Raw genomic sequence first — 7769 nt, 5'->3', positions numbered from 1 at the left:
AAATCCAGCAAAAGTTATCGCTGCAGCGACTAAGGACCTGCGCGGTTTAATGGCGCAGACCCCGCCGGCGAAAGATGGCGAGCCTGTCCGCTAAGGGTGGACACCCCGTCCGATAGAAGTGGACGAATCTGTTTTTGAAATTTGAAAATAAGGACCTACGCGGTTTGTGGCGTAGACCCCGCCGGCTAAAGATGGCGAGCCTGTCCGCTAAGGGTGGACACCCCGTCCGATAGAAGTGGACGAATCTGTTTTTAAAATTTGAAAATAAGGACCTACGCGGTTTGTGGCGTAGACCCCGCCGGCTAAAGATGGCGAGCCTGTCCGCTAAAGGTAGACACCCTGTCCGATAGAAGTGGACGAATCTGTTTTTGAAATTTGAAAATAAGGACCTACGCGGTTTGTGGCGTAGACCCCGCCGGCTAAAGATGGCGAACCTGTCCGCTAAGGGTGGACACCCCGTCCGATAGAAGTGGACGAATCTGTTTTTGAATTTTGAAAATAAGGACCTACGCGGTTTTTGACGTAGACCCCGCCGGCTAAAGATGGAGAACCTGTCCGCTAAGGGTGGACACCCCGTCCGATAGAAGTGGACGAATCTATTTTGAAATTTGTTTGTGCTTTTTTTGAAAATAAGGACCTACGTGGTTTGTGACGTAGACCCCGCCGGCTGAAGATGCCGAGCCTATTTTGAATTTAAAGACTTTATTTTTCAAAAATTGAGGACCTGCGCGGCTAGTGACGCAGACCCCGCCCGCTGAAGGTGGGCGAGCCCTGTCCGCTAAGGGTGGACGCCCCGCTCGCTGAAGGTGAGCGAACCTGAATTTGTCTTTTTGATTTGGGATTTGCGTGCCGCGGTCTTGCCTGATTGAGGTGGACAAGTCCCTATTTCATTTTTTTTTCTTGTGATTTCTCTTGTGAATTTCTTTTCATTCATTCTTGCAGGAGCGAATTCTTTCGAGGGATGCTCGGATTTAGTTGCAACCTGAATGTGGGTTGACAACGTGCTTAGACGGACCATTGTCTTGTGGTCATCTTCTTTCATGGTTTTGAGCTAGTCTTTATGGCTCAATTTTGCCATTACCTGGGTCCTTGATTAGGGGACTATGTATAAGTATCAACAGCGACCTTTGTCTTGAGGTCGTACCGGTTTTATCTTTTGTGATTATCCAAACACGGGACTTTGTACATCGTAGTCTGGGAATATTGTTTTAACTTTGCATACTCTCTTTTGAAATATATATTTTCCTTCGAGCCCCCAAGCATTCGTGCTTGACGGTCATTTCTTGTCAAAGAGGTTCCTACATATTTTGTAATGTCTTTGATCGTGTTTGGGAACGTGCTCGTAAGTGCGAGCGATCTTTGTAGTGGTGTGCTACTCTTAACAAAGTCGTGAGGTGCGACTTTCAGTAAAGAAATCGGCAATTTTCGAGTCAAATGGATGCGGCAGGGCCCAATAGAAGTTAGGGCCTTTTTTGAGCCTGAGTCCATTTTCGGCGCCCAGGCCTGGGCGTTGAAATAAATCACGCCCAGGTGGGGCGTTGAAAGTGTTGTTTGGGCTGGTCTTTTGATGACACAGTTGGCCTCTTGTTCATTCATTTATTTCACTTGGAAGTTCTATGTATTCTCTTCTCTTTTGTTTTTTCTTTATTTTAGAACATGATGATTTTCTTGAGAAGCCATAGCCGATTGGTGGACTACGGTGCTTGTCGCTTTGGGGCGATTATTTTAAGGAACTGTTGCTTTTTAAGGGGTACAGTTATTGCAATAGTTGGGCGAGTCTATATGGCCCGAGGAACATACCTTGAGGCGTAAGACTTTGACCGCTCTTGTTGTTGTATATTTTTCTTTTTGAACGCGTTCGTGAATGTTCGACACTTAGAATGATGATATGTATGTGCGAACGAGCGTTCATAGAATGGCCGTTGTGTGCGGTCCATTAATCAGTTTGCTTGAATCATTTTTTTTTGAGCAATGACTGATTTTGAATAGTTTGCTTAGAAGCTTGATAGGGTTCAGGCCCATTCATGAAGTGGGCTCAAGCATCGTGCCGTTCTTGATCGTTCAAACATTTGCTTCGAGTTTTTTATTTTGCTATGGTCGTTTCGTAGCTTGGAGCCCCCAAGTATGCATGTTGGGATGCTTCCTTTTGGCGTACGATTTTTGTAGGTCCTTTCGAAAAAGATGCCTTGGGGTTCCGCTCGTGTAGGTGCGAGCTATCCCTTTCGTGGTAGGTAATATTTTGCTACCTTTAATCCTTAATGTAGAAGTCGTGTGGCTTGCATTTTGAATTTGGGCGATAAGTAGTCTTTGCCTCTTTTACACATGCTCTTTGGTCGTGCCTACATTAGTGCAATATCCCTTACTCTTCTTTTAGACTTGTACCGTGGGACGGTTGAACTTATGGTGCGACGTAGGCTTGTGTGGCCTAACGGCGTGTCTTAGAACATTCCTCCAGGTGTTGGGATATTATTATTTTTTGCATTGGAGTACTTCATCATGCCTCGTTCAGGTGTTCGAACAAGTGTAGCATCTTCTACGTGGGTTTGCACGGCTTATTACTTCGTTCGATGCGAGAATTCATAGGTGTTTCTTCCCTTTTTTCTTTTATCTGGGCAAAACTTGGCTAGCAGAAAGATACAGCGCCCAGGCTGGGGCGTTAAAGATATTGGCGCCCAGCTCTGGGCGTTGAAAATGATTTCTGTGCAGACATTTTTTATATTTTTTTAATTTTTATTCTTGATTTTTTTTCTTTCGCTTTTGCTTTGGAACGATGTAGACTGTGTAACGGGCGCTTTATAGGGCGAGCGCTATGTGCAGTAGTTTGATCGGAGTTTTGGTGACTCGCGATTTTCAGTTACCCTTGTTAGTGGGGTGACTTTATATATTCTAAGTAGTGCTTTAGAATTTGGGAGGGGTTGTAGCCATTCTAAGGTTCGTTTTGCACGATTAAAGCTTAGGATTGAGCCCCTATGACATATGTATAGCATTAGCGTTGAGAATTTGCGATAAAATCGTCATTTCGAGCATTTTTAGAGTGTTTTTCTCAAGCCCCCAATTGTAGCTACGGGATTGGCTTGGTGCTATAATGCTTTGCATACGTCTTTATGCATTCATGGTGACATGGATCACGAATAGTTTGAACCAGACTCGTTTAGTGCGAGGTACGTTCGAGTTGTGACCTGCTACTTCTCTTGTAAATGTCGTATTATGCGACATCGCCATGGTCAAGGTAGTAACATGTGGAAGTGTTCCTTGACCAAAAGTTAGGTGCCTTTCTTTATCCATAATCATATTTAGAAATTTTTTTGACTCACTTGCAACATTGAGATAAACGCATACTTAGCTTAAACCAACGACACTTCATTATGTTCGAAAAAGTCTTTGAAAATTATTTGAAAATTATTTAAAATCTGAATCCTACTGCGTACAGTCCGAGGTGTCCTAAGTAAGTTGACTTATAGAAGGGTTCGTACAGGATTACATGAGTGAATCAAAATACTGTTACGATTTTTGGAATGCTGTCTAAGGATTTGCTGGAAGCCAGGGTGCAGGCGTCAAGATATACTTGTGCCCGTTTGGCATATGCTTTAGGCTTTTAGGGCCATCTTTTCCAGAATTGCGGGAATATAAACCGTTTTCAAATTGACTTAGATTTACTTGGTGTATGTCCGTACAAAAGGTCAAGGTATACTTAGTTCTTTCCCTAGCTCTGTCATTTCAACTTTTTAGCCCCCAGTTGCTGTTATGTCTTCCCATTAATGATGCTTTCAGATTTCGATTTTAGATGCCCGTGTCATATTTCTGAGTAGGTTGAGCCTTGGTTAAGTGCCAAGTCCTATTGACAATTTATGATTTTTTTTTTCAAAGGGGATTAGCAAGCATTTGAATTACCATGAACGGGTGTCCTGAGTTCGAAGGAACGATGGGGCGATGTCGTAGAACAATCTTTTCCATTGCAAGCTTACTGCCTTTACTATTTGTTGGCGATCATGACTGTGTCTAGTGGTGAAAGAAGGTCTTTAAGCGAACGACTATGTCTAGTGGTGAAAGGAGGTCTTTAGGTGAGTTAGTTCGCTTTAGGGAGGGTCAAGTCGAGTACTTTAGAGGTCATGGACGCTTGCGCTAGCCCCCATTCAATTGAGGCAAAGCGATCTTTTGAGTCTTGGTTACGGTGAGGGTACGTGCCCTTATTATTTTTCGATGTGTGCTCATTAATTTTGGCATCTTGATGACTTGGATTCTTCCTTTGATTTAAATTTTTCTTTCGACTTGGATTGCAAGTAATTAAATTTCAATAAGGGACTCTATTATTCTTGTTATTCTATAGGCTCTAACATTTTTGCAAATTGGTTGGACCGAGTCATGGATTGCCTACGTATCCGCCTTAAATAGATTTAATTTGGAATCAGGTCTTGCGTACTTCTTAGCCTAGAAAATGGTTTCTTAGAATGCCGAATTCGATAAGTATGTTCTGAGGTGAAAACATATTATTTGAAACGGTAGAATAAATGAAGTTGATTTTAATCTGCTGCTTTGCCGTAAGCCAAAAATTTGTTTTATATTTTTTGATTGAGTACATGTATTTCTTTGGTGGTACGTATATCTGAATACTTGCTGTACCCCTCCAAGTGTTCGTTATTTTTCCGTGCATGTGCGGATAAAATGACGAGCACTTCTGGACAAATTTTAGCAAGCAGAGAGATTCAGCGCCCAGGCTGGGGCGCTAAAGATTTCGGCGCCCAGCTGTGGGCGCTGAAAATGATTTCTGGCGGATATTTTTTTTGGTGCGCTAAATGCTCCTTTTTCTTTTTAGACTAACTTTAGAGGCGCTTTGCAAAGTTCCCTTTTTTATTATTTATTACTTTTTTGTACTATTCATTTGTTTTCCTTTTTTATTCGTGACTCAAGACGGTTTGAAAGATGGGTTGAATGAGATAGGATAATTTGTATAGGTATTGGTCAAGCATGAGGATTATATTTGCTAGGGCTCACAATTTGCAGCCTCGAACTAGTGTCATGAGTTTACATCTACCAAGGCCAATGAGTAGCATGGGGACGGCTCAAGGGTATATCAACAGGATGTATCCAAACAAGTTATATGGTCCTTATGCTAATGGTGGTGTAAGAGCAGGTTTGGGCTTTGGAAATGATGGGCATGACGCACGTGTCAATGGTAGTGCGTGGTTTGCGGTTGACAACAAGTTCAAGAACAAGAGTCGAGGTAATGGTTTCTTGGGTTATGGTAATGAGAACATGGATGGGTTAAATGAGCTGAACAGGGGCCCCAGAGCGAAGGCGTCTAAGAACATAAAGATTGGAAAGGGTAGACATCGTAGAACCTTATGTAGTTTTTGTGGCATGATTCGGATTGGTTGGCTCAAATCTCTCCCTTCGTTTACTTGGGTAGATTTCGTACTTTGGGAGGTACGGGCTAAGTATTTCATGGCTGGCTTTTTTCGCTCTCCCTTTTCTCTTTCTTTTTAAGTATTTCATGGCTTGCTCTTTTCGCTCTCCCTTTTCTCTTTCTATTTTTTCTTTTGCTTGGGATTTCTCCCCAACATAAATCCTTCAAATTTTTTATTTGGGCTAAAAGGGTGGATGGTTGTGGTTTTTGAGTCACGAGGCGAGACTGAGTGAGCCTCGTTTGGTAGGCCTATAGTGGACCTTTAATTTTAGTAGGCCTAGGGTGGACCTTTAATTTTAGTAGGCCTAGGGTGGACCTTTTAATTGTCTTTAATTTGCAAGCGCATTTAGTCGTTTCTTAAAATGTGCAAATAGCGTTGATTCAAAATGTTGTTTTTACCTTATTGGAATTTAACGAAAGAATTACATCGAAAATAATGTTTTTGCTTCTTTTCAGATTCCAGTTTCTGGGATTTAATTGGAAGTTGTGATCTAGACTCGAACTTTCATTAATCTTTCTGATTATAAGCCGCGTATGAGGATCTAAAGATGCGTATAAACTCCCTCACTTTGTCATTGGGAGTAACTACAGATGTTTTCGAAATTAAAGCTGTAAAGTGTAATTGGGCCTGGCCAAGCCCAATCACGAGGTAAAACGTTTTTAAAGATTCTCATTTTCAGGGCTAGCTAAACGAGAAAACCCCCTTGTTTTTATAGGACGTAAAACGAAGGAAAATCCAACACATCGCTCTTTTTTGGAAAAACGAAAAAACCAATCCTTTAATTTTTGGGAAAAAGGGAAAACCAATCCTTTAATTTTCGGAAAAAGGGAAAACCGATCCTTTGATTTTCGGAAAAAGGGAAAACCGATCCTTTGATTTTCGGAAAAAGGGAAAACCGATCCTTTGATTTTCGGAAAAAGGGAAAACCGATCCTTTGATTTTCAGAAAAAGGGAAAACCGATCCTTTAATTTTCGGAAAAAGGGAAAACCGATAAAAGTTATCGCTGCAGCGACTAAGGACCTGCGCTGTTAGTGACGCAGACCCCGCCCGCTGAAGGTGGGCGAGCCTGTCCGCTGAGGGTGGACCCCCCGTCCGATAGAAGTGGACGAATCTGTTTTGATGTTTTTGAAAATAAGGACCTACGCGGTTTGTGACGTAGACCCCGCCGGCTGAAGATGGCGAACCTGTCCGCTGAGGGTGGACGCCCCGTCCGATAGAAGTGGACGAATCTGTTTTGAAATTTTATTTTGTTTTTTTATTTTTTGAAAATAAGGACCTACGTGGTTTGTGCCGTAGACCCCGCCGGCTGAAGATGGCGAGCCTGTTTTAAATTTGAAGACTTTATTTTTCGAAAACTGAGGACCTGCGCGGCTAGTGACGCAGACCCCGCCCGCCGAGGGTGGGCGAGCCCATTTTGAATTTCTTATTTTGCCTATGTAGAAGAGCTTTTGGTGATTACAACCTGTTGGTGGGTCGTAATATTTCCTGATTAGATGTGTCCTATAAGTGGGTCCACACTGTGTATATTTTTGTTTAACAATATATTTTTTGAGATATCCAAACATGATATGGTGCGTGGCGCAGTCTGGGAATGTGATTTTGATTGCGCGCTCCTTGTTGGAGTCCACTTTTTGCGAGCCCCCAAGCGTTGGGGCTCGTCGGTTGTTTTCCGCGTCTTGTAACCATGTTTGGGGTCATGCTCGTATGTGCGAGCGACCTTCTATAGTAGTGTGCTACTCTTAACAAAGCCGTGAGGTGCGACTTTCAGTGAAGAAATCGGCAATTTTCAAGCCGAAATATGGCAGGGCCCAATAGAAGTTAGAGCCTTTTGAGCCTGGATTCATTTTCGGCGCCCAGGCCTGGGCGTTGACATAATTCACGCCCAGGTGGGGCGTTGAAAGTGTTGTTTGGGTTGGTCTTTTGATGACACAGTTGGCCTCTTGTTCATTCGTTTATTTCACTTGGAAGTTCTATGTATTCTCTTTTCTTTTGTTTTTTTTTTTGTTTTTAGAACATGATGATTTTCTTTGAGAAGCCGTAGCCGATTGGTGGACTACGGTGCTTGTCTCTTTGGGGCGATTATTTTAAGGAACTGTTGCTCTTAAGGCGTACAGTTATTGCGATAGTTGGGCGAGTCTATATGGCCCGAGGAACATACCTTGAGGTGTAAGACTTTGATCGCTCTTGAACGTGTTCGTGAATGATGATATGTATGTGCGAACGAGCGTTCATAGAATGGCCGTTGTGTGCGGTCCATTAATCAGATTGCTTGAATTGTTTCAATTTTTTTTTGAGCAACGACTGATTTTGAATAGTCTGCTTAGAAGCTTGATAGGGTTTAGGCCCATTCATGAAGTGGGCTC

The sequence above is a fragment of the Spinacia oleracea genome, chromosome 3, assembly GCF_020520425.1.
Source record: "Spinacia oleracea cultivar Varoflay chromosome 3, BTI_SOV_V1, whole genome shotgun sequence".
In the NCBI taxonomy this organism is placed as follows: Eukaryota; Viridiplantae; Streptophyta; class Magnoliopsida; order Caryophyllales; family Amaranthaceae; genus Spinacia; species Spinacia oleracea.
The sequence above is the reverse complement of the archived record's forward strand: the minus strand, read 5'-3'. Positions refer to the sequence as shown.